A 13,108-nucleotide genomic window follows, 5' to 3' on the forward strand; every position below is an offset into this window, starting at 1 on the left:
TGTTCAAAGTGCCGTCAATGCGAACAAGAGGTGACCGAGACGTGTAACCAATGGCACCCCATACCATCACGCCGGGTGATACGCCAGTATGGCGATGACGAATACACACTTCCAATGTGCGTTCACCGCAATGTTCCCAAACACGAATGCGACCATCATGATGCTGTAAACAGAACCTGGATTCATCTGAAAAAAATGACGGTTTGCCATTCGTGCACCCAGGTTCGTCGTTGAGTACACCATCGCAGGCGCTCCTCTCTGTGATGCAGCGTCAAGGGTAACCGCAGCCATGGTCTCCGAGCTGTTAGTCCATACTGCTGCAAACGTTGTCGAACTGTTCCTGCAGATGGTTGTTGTCTTGCTAACGTCCCCATCTGTCACACTCAAGGATGAAGATGTGGCTGCACGATCCGTTACAGCCATGTGGATAAGCTGCCTGTCATCTCGACTGCTAGTGATTCGAGAGCTTTGGGATCCAGCACGGCGTTCCGTATTACCCTCGTGAACCTACCGATTCCATATTCTGCTAACAGTCATTGGATCTCGACCAACGCGAGCAGCAATTTCGCGATACGATAAACCGCAATCGCGATAGGCTACAATCCGACCTTTATCAATGTCGGAAACGTGATGGTACGTATTTCTCCTCCTCAGATGAGGCATCACAATAACTTTTCACCAGCAATGCCTGTCAACTGCTGTTTGTGTATGAGAAATCGTTTGGAAACGCTCCTCATGTCAGCACGTTGTAAGTGTCGCCACCGAAGCCAGCCTTGTGTGAATACTCTGAAAAGCTAATCACTTGCATATCACAGCACTTTCTTCCAGTCGGTTAAAGTTCGCGTCTGTAGCACGTTATCTTTGTGGTGTAGCAATTTTAATGGCCAGTTGTGTACTTGTGACGCCGCGCGGAGTGTCATCGCGGTTAGAGGCGCTATGTCACGGATTGCGCGGCTCCTCCCTCCGAAGGTTCGAGTCATCCCTCGGGCTTGTGTGTGTGTGTGTGTGTGTGTGTGTGTGTGTGTGTGTGTGTTGTTCTTGGCATAAGTTAAAGTTAGTTTAAGTAGTGTCTAAGTCTAGGGACCGATGACCTCAGCAGTTTGTTTCCCTCAGGAATTTACACACTTTTTTTTATACTTTCGACAACATGATTTGGCATCAGTCACTCTTTCCATATCCTTGGTGTAAAAAATGTTTCTCTTGAATAAGGTGACGCATAACATGCGCTGAAACACGTTACGTTAGACCCAGGAAGGTTAAAGTGTAATGTACACTCGACGTCTTCAGATCCAGAGACGACACACATGCTAAGATGAAGAAGAATGGAAGAAGGAATGGCCAACGAAGGAACTATCCTGACATTCGTTTTAAGTAATGCGGAGAAACCACGAAAACCCTTAACAGAGGCGAATTGAATCCTGTTACTTCCTATGCCTCAACCGCTGTGCAGCCTTACTTGTTGAGGTTGTAAACAAAGAACAGTGAGTCTGCTTACCCTTCAGTTTTGCAGCATGTTTTTCTTGGTAAACACTGACTCCTTCTCTAGGCAAACTTACATTTGAGAATGTGATTCAGTGTGGACGCAGATTCGAATGGGACTTAAAAACGCAACACATTGCCAAGATTGTTTCTTCTACGCTACAGAAGTTTCGCTGAGAAGCCGATACACAACCTCCATACAATCCAGATCTCTCCCCACGCGATTTCCATATTTTTGGGGCAATAAAGAAACACATTCGTGACCGTCGATTTGCTTCGGACGAAGATGTGCACGGCTGGGTATAATCGTGGCTCCGTAGACAGCCGCAAACAATTTTTCATGAAGGAACTGACTGCCTTTTCTAACAGTGAGATAAATGTATTAACAGTTATGGCGATTACTCCTGAAATAATGGACAATTAACTTACTTTTTCTATCTGCCTCGTTTTCATTTGACTGCCTCTACAAAGGACAGTCATAGTTCATGTCTTCTTTTTATCCACAAGTACAAAAGAGGTTTGTAGAGCAGCCCAGACGATGTAAGTATTGTTTAAAACAACCGTGACTAATTTTCATTCGTGCATAATCGTACAATATCCTCGTGACTCCCATTTGCTTCATATGCCAATGAGTTGTAGGGACCACAGCGTATATCGCTCGATAATGTTTCCCTTTGGTGTTGGTCCTTTTTCTCCATTTCTCGTGCCCTATCGTGCACATCTTTCTTTTAAGTCTTTGTATGAAATCCGTGTGCGGTACCTTCGAACAACATGGAGTTCCTGAAGCGACGCCTTGTTTAGCCTGTCGTTCGGCCTGATCGTTATCGCGGATGCCGCTGCGGCCAATGACTCAGATTAATGTGACTTCCTTTTGTTGACTTTGTAGCTTACTGATTTGCTAAATAATGTGATAAAAGACTGGTTTGTTGTGTCGCTGAGTAAAATAGTTTTTCAAGATAATGACTGTCGCTCAGGAGTCCTTTAAGAAAATAATTTCGCCATCATTGCAGTTTTCTGGGTACTCAGATTCGTCTAAAATAGTTACTAGATCTGTCATAGTAACAGCAATTTCTCATTGATAACACAGGTTCAAATGGTTGAAAGGGCTCTGAGCACTATGGGACTTAACTTCTGAGGTCATCAGTCCCCTAGAACTTAGAACTACTTAAACCTAACTAACCTAAGGACATCACACACATCTATGTCCGAGGCAGGATTCGAACCGCGAGGTTCCAGATTGTAGCGCCTCGAACCGCTCGGCCACCTCGGACGGCGATAACACAGGTCAACAGTGATTTTGCTATTTTAGATTTCGAGGTATTTTTATAGAAATTTACATTTCCTGGGTCTGATAATGAAGCCCATATATTCATAACACATACCACTTATTTCAAAATTAGTATTTTCAGATTTTATTTATTTGACTGTCTTATGTGTCAGCATGAACCATTACATCATTTCAACAATGCCTTCTACTTAAATAAATCAACGCAACTAGTGGACCGATTTAATGCAGGCAGGAGCACAACCGAATCTGCTTACATCTTTTTTGTATTGTGAACTCATCTATACAGGCCGTGATAGTTGTTCTATAAATCAACATATAAATACTACCTTTTCATATAAAATAATGGAAAGAAAGTTTTGTATAAATAATCTAAATTCATTCTGCTATATTTGTGGTAGTTTTATTCTGAATAAGCAGTGAAAAAACATATCGTCTGTAACAAAGGCTAACAATGTGTCCTTTGTAACCAAGTAGGAGATCGATCGAGGACTTCAAGTCCGCATACTGTGTACAATATTTGTGTTGAAGACTTAAGAAATTGAGAAAAAAACAGCAAGAAACAATCACTAAGTTTTGATATACCAGTGGCGTGGCGTGAAACTCATAATCACAGTAATGACTGCTACTTTTGTATATGTAATGTGGCGAGTTTAATGCAAAGAACAAAACAGGAATTATGCACTCAAAACTGCCATCTGCTATGTGACCAGTAGCACGTGGCCCTAGTATTCCTATACCTGAGCCAATTACTGACAGTAGTGGACGTATTTCAGACCCAGCCAGAAACAGTTATTCTCGTCACCAGTTGTGTCCGACGAGTTCGTTCCTGAAATTTCAAACGAGCCACAGTCATTATCACAAACCAAGTTAAGTGATATAGTAAGGGATTTAAATATGCCCAAGGATGTAGCTGAGCTGTTAGGTTCCAGACTAAAGGAATACAACTTACTTGCTGCTTGTACGTCAGTGTCTTTCTACAAGAACAGAGACAAAGATCTCTTGCAGTATTTCAGTGATGAAGAAAATTGGCCTACTGTAATAATATTTCATACTTAATAAACAAACTGTTTTTTTGCTAAATATGATCCAAATGACTGGAGACTATTTATCGATTCTTGTAAAAGAAGTCTTCAGTGTGTGCTGCTGTGGAATGGTAATGCTCTGTCTTCAGTTTCAACAGCATACGCAGTGCAGCTGAAGGAGACTGCGCCCTCTAGCAGGCGCTGTTCAGCTCTACGAGCGCCGCTGCAGATTCTACACATTTGATCAAGAGCAGACGGCCGAGACACTTCGCTTCATATAGAGACTTTGCACTACTTACGACAGGTCTACGGCTTTGCACCTACGTGCTCATCTGTACAAAGTTATGTATGCCTCTGTATGTATTCATGTACCAGTAAACTACTTTTACTCACTTGCAGTACCGACGTGTTTTACCTCACCTGCTCCTAGTCGCTTCCTTCATTCGGCCAACCTTTCAGTTTTCAGGAGCAGACCACGCGCCGCCTTCCAGGCGGAACATAATAAGCGGTAGCCTAGTGAAACCTAAGAAAATTCTTTGACACCATATAAAACTGGTGTAACGAAAGGGCTTATGAAAGCCCTTGACCAAGTTGGTAATTGTTTAAAACATCTCAACAACAATTTCCTGCTTTGTCTGAAGTCAAAATAAAAGAAGAAATCTTTGTGGGTCCTCAAATCAGAGCTCTACCTAAGATATAAAATTTAAAGCTATTATGACTTCTAAAGAGAAAAGTACTTGTGATGCATTTAAATAAGTCAGGATAGAATAAACATATTGCTTATGTTAGAATTGTGAACTAAGTGTTGCAGAAGTTGAGAATATTAGGGTGCAAGACGAGTCTCAAATTGCACTTTCTGTTTTCTCATTTGGACTTATTTCCTAACAACCTGGGGACAGTCATTGAGGAACAAGGAGGGAGGATCCACCAGGACATTCGGGAAATAAAGAGGAGGTACCAAGGACAATGGAATAATACAATGATTGCAGATTACTGCTTTTTACTGCATAGGGATTCTACGGATGCAAACAAAACAAAATCCAACATACCAAACGAACGAGATTTGACTGATGTGATGTTTGTAAAATGAATGGGTATATGACATTTAGTATTAAAAAAAAACCTAACAAGTTCATTTGTAACTCTTGTATAAACCATGATTATATTGGTTTTTTGAAGAAAGTATTTGAATGTTTGATTCTTGATTTGTCAAAAAACCTAATTTTATGTGTAAACATGAATGTTATTTTAGAACTCAGAGGTACTGAAATATTAGGAATCAGTTTTCAAATTTAAAGCAACTCGTCAAGAAGTTTTTATTTGTAGACCGATGTAATTTACAATATCTCCAAGCTTGGATTGTCTGGTTATGAATACAGATCCGTGCCATTTGCATTCTTAGCCCCATTTGTATATTGTATTTTGTAGTCCGTTGTGTGTCCTAAGATTTGTTGTATCCCTGTGGCATGCTCTGAAGTATTATTGTAGGTATTATTAAGTTGATTTTCTTTGATTTGTGAGAGAGATATATTATAACAGTTGTTGTAGTGCGGTAGAGCTGCAGGGTGCATCGCTCTGAGCGGGAGTTCTATTTCAAAGCTTGTTTGTTGATCCAGTAGCGTCCGATAAAATAGACGATCGCCAATATCTGAATATTCCCTGTAACCAACGATCTCATAAAGTGGGTATGTTTTAGCATGAAATTCTATGCGACATAACGCCGTCGGAGGTGTAGTAGAACTTCTAACGTCTTCCTTAACAATACATCTGTTGGTGTCTATTTCATCGTACTAATACAGATGAGCAGCGCTTTGTACTTCATTTTGTCCGGTTTAAATAGGATGGACATGCTTGAAGACCCATAGCAGATGCTTACATGTTCCAGGCAGGGGCGAACAAGGAGAGTCCTATGCTAGCGACAGAAGCTACGTTAGCCACCCTCCGCCACACACCATTAGGTGGCTTGCGGAGTATGATGTAGATGAAGCGACCAACATCTTGACATCTCTATTAGCGACATTCTAGCTACAAGATGGCTACTGGAGCCGACAACCTGTTTCTAGAAAATGACGCTCTTCTACTGTAGAATATTTTAGCTCGAGAGTAAGGCAATAAAATTAGCTTAATTTAGGTAAATTAATTGATAAAGAAGCGTTCTGCATGAAATTTACAAAGGGGAAATCGTCATGGAGAATTTCATAATTTATATAATCAACATTTAAAAACAAATTAAAAGAATTTCTGAATGACAACTCCTTCTACTCAATAGATGAATTTTTAGATATGAACTGCAACTGTAATTGCAAAAAAAGTTAATTATTTTGGGTAAAGAAAAATTATGTTAAAGTGACACTTTACACGTCATTAACAAATGTCGTATTCATGATATATGGAGCAAGTATTAATGTATGTATGTATGTTCTACAAAGATTACTACACAAATTCAGCAAATATATGTGAATGAACGGAGTTACTTTCGACTATCTCATCAATGAATTAAAGACGAATGTTCCTTATGTGACCACGGACTTCCGACAGCTGGAAAGAATGATTGATTAAGGTCACTACGGAAAAATGAGTGTCTTATCACAACGAGGTGTCAGTGATACAGCAAAAGCACTGTGGCTAATAATCTGAATCGTTGTGGGTTTACATGACGTAACTGCAATTTTTAAGGTCTTACCAAAGTACTTGATTTTTAAGTGTATACACACCTTTCCCAGTATATCACATGCATCAGATTTCTAAAAAGCACATTGAACAGTCATGAAATGTTATTGATATTTGATTTCTGGGAACGTAATTCATTAACAGTCAATGTTAATGCCAAGTGTTTCAATTAATCCAAATAGACTGCACAAATAAAGCATACAAATTTTTTGAAAAAAGGTCAAATATTTTCTGCAATGATGCGTCCAAAAGTAAGAAATAAAACAGATTAGAGAAACATTTGATGCACCACCTTTGACGCACATGATTTCGAGCATCATTCAGAGGAGCGTCAAATGATTCTCTAACCTAATCTATTGCATCCCATTTGCTGTACAAGGTCTGAAACATCATTCAAAGGCACTTGAAATGTCTCTATAATCTATTTTATTTTCTTTAAGCAAATCATTTCACAATACATTTGACCAATTTCTTTTCTTGTTTTCAAGTTTTATTCAGACCACATCATCTTACTGACACCACATTTGCTTCCTAGCGTCTTATGTTCTCGAAACGTTCTAAATTTAGTACTTGATTCGCAGGAAGCCTTCTTGACAGTTAAATATCACATCAACGTGACTTGCTATGCAGTAGCTAGATCCTGAAGAGATGAACTTTGTGACATTTCATTTACATAACTAGCGGCAGCTGTTCATAAAGTATTTTAATTTTCCGTCAACTCACTAAGTTTTTTGCAATTGCTCTGACTAATTTCAAGTTAGTAAATATTTGAAACTTCCTGGCAGATTAAAACTGTGTGCCCGACCGAGACTCGAACTCGGGACCTTTGCCTTTCACGGGCAAGTGCTCTACCAACTGAGCTACCGAAGCACGACTCACGCCCGGTACTCACAGCTTTACTTCTGCCAGTTTCCGTCTCCTACCTTCCAAACTTTACAGAAGCTCTTCTGCGAAACATGCAGAACTAGCACTCCTGAAAGAAAGGATACTGTGGAGACATGGCTTAGCCACAGCCTGGGGGATGTTTCCAGAATGAGATTTTCACTCTGCAGCGGAGTGTGCGCTGATATGAAACTTCCTGGCAGATTAAAACTGTGTGCCCGACCGAGACTCGAACTCAGGACCTTTGCCTTTCGCGGGCAAGTGCTCTACCAACTGAGCTACCGAAGCACGACTCACGCCCGGTTCTCACAGCTTTACTTCTGCCAGTATCCATCTCCTACCTTCCAAACTTTACAGAAGCTCTTCTGCGAAACATGCAGAACTAGCACTCCTGAAAGAAAGGATACTGTGGAGACATGGCTTAGCCACAGCCTGGGGGATGTTTCCAGAATGAGATTTTCACTCTGCAGCGGAGTGTGCACTGATATGAAACTTCCTGGCAGATTAAAACTGTGTGCCCGACCGAGACTCGAACTCGGGACCTTTGCCTTTCGCGGGCAAGTGCTCTACCAACTGAGCTACCGAAGCACGACTCACGCCCGGTACTCACAGCTTTACTTCTGCCAGTATCCATCTCCTACCTTCCAAACTTTACAGAAGCTCTTCTGTAAAGATGTTTCCAGAATGAGATTTTCACTCTGCAGCGGAGTGTGCACTGATATGAAACTTCCTGGCAGATTAAAACTGTGTGCCCGACCGAGACTCGAACTCGGGACCTTTGCCTTTCGCGGGCAAGTGCTCTACCAACTGAGCTACCGAAGCACGACTCACGCCCGGTACTCACAGCTTTACTTCTGCCAGTATCCATCTCCTACCTTCCAAACTTTACAGAAGCTCTTCTGCGAAACATGCAGAACTAGCACTCCTGAAAGAAAGGATACTGTGGAGACATGGCTTAGCTACAGCCTGGGGGATGTTTCCAGAATGAGATTTTCACTCTGCAGCGGAGTGTGCGCTGATATGAAACTTCCTGGCAGATTAAAACTGTGTGCCCGACCGAGACTCGAACTCGGGACCTTTGCCTTTCGCGGGCAAGTGCTCTACCAACTGAGCTACCGATGCACGACTCACGCCCGGTACTCACAGCCTTACTTCTGCCACTATCCATCTCCTACCTTCCAAACTTTACAGAAGCTCTTCTGCGAAACATGCAGAACTAGCACTCCTGAAAGAAAGGATACTGTGGAGACATGGCTTAGCCACAGCCTGGGGGATGTTTCCAGAATGAGATTTTCACTCTGCAGCGGAGTGTGCGCTGATATGAAACTTCCTGGCAGATTAAAACTGTGTGCCCGACCGAGACTCGAACTCGGGACCTTTGCATTTCGCGGGCAAGTGCTCTACAACTGAGCTACCAAAGCACGACTCACGCTTCGTACGGATACTGGCAGAAGTAAAGCTGTGAGTACCGGGCTTGCTGTTGGTCAGTTCCGCCGCTCGAGTAGGACATAACGTTAGTAATAACCGTAGCTGTTCGTAGTATATTTACTGCTCTTTCGCATGTTTGCTTTATTTTTCCAACAAGTGGGCTCCAAGTCAGTTTGTGGTTATTTCCAAGCCTAAACATTTGAATGGAAATGCATATGTACCTAGTTTTATTTGATTAAAGCCTGCATATACACTCCTGGAAATGGAAAAAAGAACACATTGACACCGGTGTGTCAGGCCCACCATACTTGCTCCGGACACTGCGAGAGGGCTGTACAAACAATGATCACACGCACGGCACAGCGGACACACCAGGAACCGCGGTGTTGGCCGTCGAATGGCGCTAGCTGCGCAGCATTTGTGCACCGCCGCCGTCAGTGTCAGCCAGTTTGCCGTGGCATACGGAGCTCCATCGCAGTCTTTAACACTGGTAGCATGCCACGACAGCATGGACGTGAACCGTATGTGCAGTTGATGGAGGGCGTATAGTGGGCATGCGGGAGGCCGGGTGGATGTACCGTCGAATTGCTCAACACGTGGGGCGTGAGGTCTCCACAGTACATCGATGTTGTCGCCAGTGGTCGGCGGAAGGTGCACGTGCCCGTCGACCTGGGACCGGACCGCAGCGACGCACGGATGCACTCCAAGACCGTAGGATCCTACGCAGTGCCGTAGGGGACCGCACAGCCACTTCCCAGCAAATTAGGGACACTTTTTCTCTTGGGGTATCGGCGAGGACCATTCGCAACCGTCTCCATGAAGCTGGGCTACGGTCCCGCACACCGTTAGGCCGTCTTCCGCTCACGCCCCAACATCGTGCAGCCCGCCTCCAGTGGTGTCGCGACAGGCGTGAATGGAGGGACGAATGGAGACGTGTCGTCTTCAGCGATGAGAGTCGCTTCTGCCTTGGTGCCAATGATGGACGTATGCGTGTTTGGCGCCGTGCAGGTGAGCGCCACAATCAGGACTGCATACGACCGAGGCACACAGCGCCAACACCCGGCATCATGGTGTGGGGAGCGATCTCCTACACTGGCCGTACACCTCTGGTGATCGTCGAGGGGACACTGAATAGTGCACGGTACATCCAAACCGTCATCGAACCCATCGTTCTACCATTCCTATACCGGCAAGGGAACTTGCTGTTCCAACAGGACAATGCATGTCCGCATGTATCCCGTGCCACCCAACGTGCTCTAGAAGGTGTAAGTCAACTACCCTGGCCAGCAAGATCTCCGGATCTGTCCCCCATTGAGCATGTTTGGGACTGGATGAAGCGTCGTCTCACGTGGTCTGCACGTCCAGCACGAACGCTGGTCCAACTGAGGCGCCAGGTGGAAATGGCATGGCAAGCCGTTCCACAGGACTACATCCAGCATCTCTACGATCGTCTCCATGGGAGAACAGCATCCTGCATTGTTGCGAAAGGTGGATATACACTGTACTAGTGCCGACATTGTGCATGCTCTGTTGCCTGTGTCTATGTGCCTGTGGTTCTGTCAGTGTGATCATGAGATGTATCTGACCCCAGGAATGTGTCAATAAAGTTTCCCCTTCCTGGGACAATGAATTCACGGTGTTCTTATTTCAATTTCCAGGAGTGCATGCATGTAGTGAATACACAGACAGAGGTCTCGTATGAGACATCTAAGGAGAGTTTCTTCACGGCCAACACTGAAAATTCTCCATCTGTTATCCTAATGTCTGGAGCATTGCTTTAAAGTCTCTCTGGTTATATAAAGGCAGAGATCGTCAGTAAATTGCAAGATTTTTAGCGTTATCTCCCATTAGATCATGTATATCCCTACTGTATACTTTGAAAAGCAATAGGGGCAAAATAGATTCTCGCTGCAAGCTAGCATTCGCCATCTGTAGGCCGATTGTTTCTAGGCCATTTCTGATTATGGTCTGCAGCTCGTGGTCGTGCGGTAGCGTTCTCGTTTCCCACGCCCGGGTTCCCGGGTTCGATTCCCGGCGGGGTCAGGGATTTTCTCTGCCTCGTGATGACTGGGTGTTGTGTGATGTCCTTAGGTTAGTTAGGTTTAAGTAGTTCTAAGTTCTAGGGGACTGATGACCATAGACGTTAAGTCCCATAGTGCTCAGAGCACTGCCACTCTGATGATGATTTGTCAGTGCGATAATACATGCTGTAGATTCTGATCTTTCTATTTTGGATGTGTTGATAAAGCTAGTGGTACATTATCGTAAGCATTTGTAAAATACTTGAAAATTGCCAATAAGTATTTACGTTTCCTTAAGGATTTGAGAATGTTAGTTGTTCAAAGCATTAGAACTTCATTTGTGCCCATTTCTCTTCAAAACCCAAATTGGGAAGACGACAGAACATCTATCTGTTGCCCACTACTCCAATCTATACTTGATCATCCATTCTGATATTCTTTGTGTGGTCATTAACAACGTTATCAGATTATACGATTCAACTTTATTTTTCCCTTGTCTTGTTTTTTAATTGTCACTATTCTTGCTGGTTGCATAAACGGAGTAACGACGCTTTAAACCCACACTCTGTTCAAGACATTACGTAGCTGTTGTTTTCCCATTCATGGGAGGCGCCGAGGCATTTCTGTACCAGTGCGTGCGGACTTAGTAATGAGCAATTGTCAGGGTCTAAAGTATTTTGAGTGTACGAAGGATTTTTGAATTAATATATGGGATTTGACAGGTAAAAGCGCCATATCTTCACCAAACGGTAAAATAGTGTGTGGATACGGACGGCAAATGCTTCTAAGTCCACTCCTGGCCGTTGCCTAAGCGTAGATAACTTTGTCTGCAGTAAATCACCCCTCTTTTATCTGGGTATCTCTCATCCAGCCCGTTGGCCAACACCTCGAACAGTACTCATCACTACCAGTCTCTGCTCCACCTTTAGATTCATATGTGTGGCAGGCATTTTTGATAAAGCACCGGTAAAGGAAAAACAGGCTCCTCTTTTTAGCTATGATGCTCTCGGTGTTCTCTACTAGCATGTCGACGACTCTAATGCGTTGCTAGGTGACGCTTACATTGGCTGCAGCGAGATGATAAGCACCAACGAGCCTAATGCTGGCATTTGTGACAAAACCGTGATCCTCATGAATGCACGACGACGTGATGACGACTAAGGAGAAGGGATAGTGACCCAGCATTGAAGCCACCACCCTCATCAATGGCGACGGCAGTCTCTTTGGCGGTGGCGCATCGACAGAAACCACCCTTGGGGGTGCGCTGCGTGTTACTGGCGAGGATAGCCACCCAGATTCGGTGGCCAAGTGCGTTGGCTGCAATATATCTGGACACATTATAAGCATGTAGCCATGGAAGAATGCGTCGGCGACAGCAGTAAAGCTCGCACCCCGTGGTTACAGCTGACAAAGGCCGTCCACGGTTGGACAACTTTCAGGCCTGCTTCATTACTGACCTACAGTAAAGAGCAAACCACTGTGTTCAGCCGTGAAAATCGGCATTCTTCACGAACAGAAAGATGGGTGATTGCACACCATATTGGACACCAGATTTTCCCAGTTCGAGGGAGTATTGGGACAAAGCCTTTCCTGGTGCAATGTACCGTTATTCAAGATGGTGGTGATGACGTCATCCAAAAAGTCGACCGTGACGACATCTCATGACACAATCCAAGATGGCGGATGATGGTGCGAAGTTTGAATTTTGGCGGGAAGATAGGTCAATTGAGCTACCTCCACTAACCTAACCCCCTTCCCCAGAAAATGGCGGGAAGATCAAATCCCATCATGACAATGCAACACTCCTAAGAAAATGGCGGCAAGATAGGTCACTTACGCTATCTCTACTACCCTTAGAAAATGGTGGGAAAGAAAAGGCAGTTGGGCTACCTCCACTAACCTCAGTCATCTGACTGCCACTTCTTCCTAGCGATTAACTGGGAGAGGACTCGACCTGTACTGGTGCATGCACTATTTATTTAAACAATGTGATGCAGTACAGCCATCCAGTGTGTTCACCACGAGATCCAGAGTCCAACTGACCTAGTAACAGTGCAGCCACCAGAGGGCGCTGCTGTATGCTCCGGGATGTCAGCTGATGATGCAAGTATCGTTATCCAAGATGGCGGGAAACAGTGTGTTCACCATGAAGTCTGGAGTCCAACTGGTCTAGTACACAGCGCTGTCAGCAGAGAACACTGTCATCCCTTCTGTGATGTAATGCAAGATGACGGTCTGGTGGTGGAGAGGAAGGGCCTCATAACAGGAAATTCAAGGGTATATTTTTTATGTATAAAAAAATCTGTTTGTGAGGGTTG

At 44.0% G+C, this 13,108-nt stretch overlaps 1 non-coding gene across 1 annotated transcript; it reads right to left on the bottom strand.

The window, feature by feature from the left end:
* Nucleotides 1–7,255: 7,255 nt before the first annotated feature.
* On the bottom strand, nt 7,256–7,330 carry Trnas-uga (transfer RNA serine (anticodon UGA)). Its single transcript has one exon. It is a non-coding gene; the product is annotated as a tRNA-Ser (tRNA).
* Nucleotides 7,331–13,108: the final 5,778 nt, after the last annotated feature.

The sequence above is a fragment of the Schistocerca gregaria genome, chromosome X (genome assembly GCF_023897955.1).
Source record: "Schistocerca gregaria isolate iqSchGreg1 chromosome X, iqSchGreg1.2, whole genome shotgun sequence".
NCBI classification, from domain to species: Eukaryota; Metazoa; Arthropoda; class Insecta; order Orthoptera; family Acrididae; genus Schistocerca; species Schistocerca gregaria.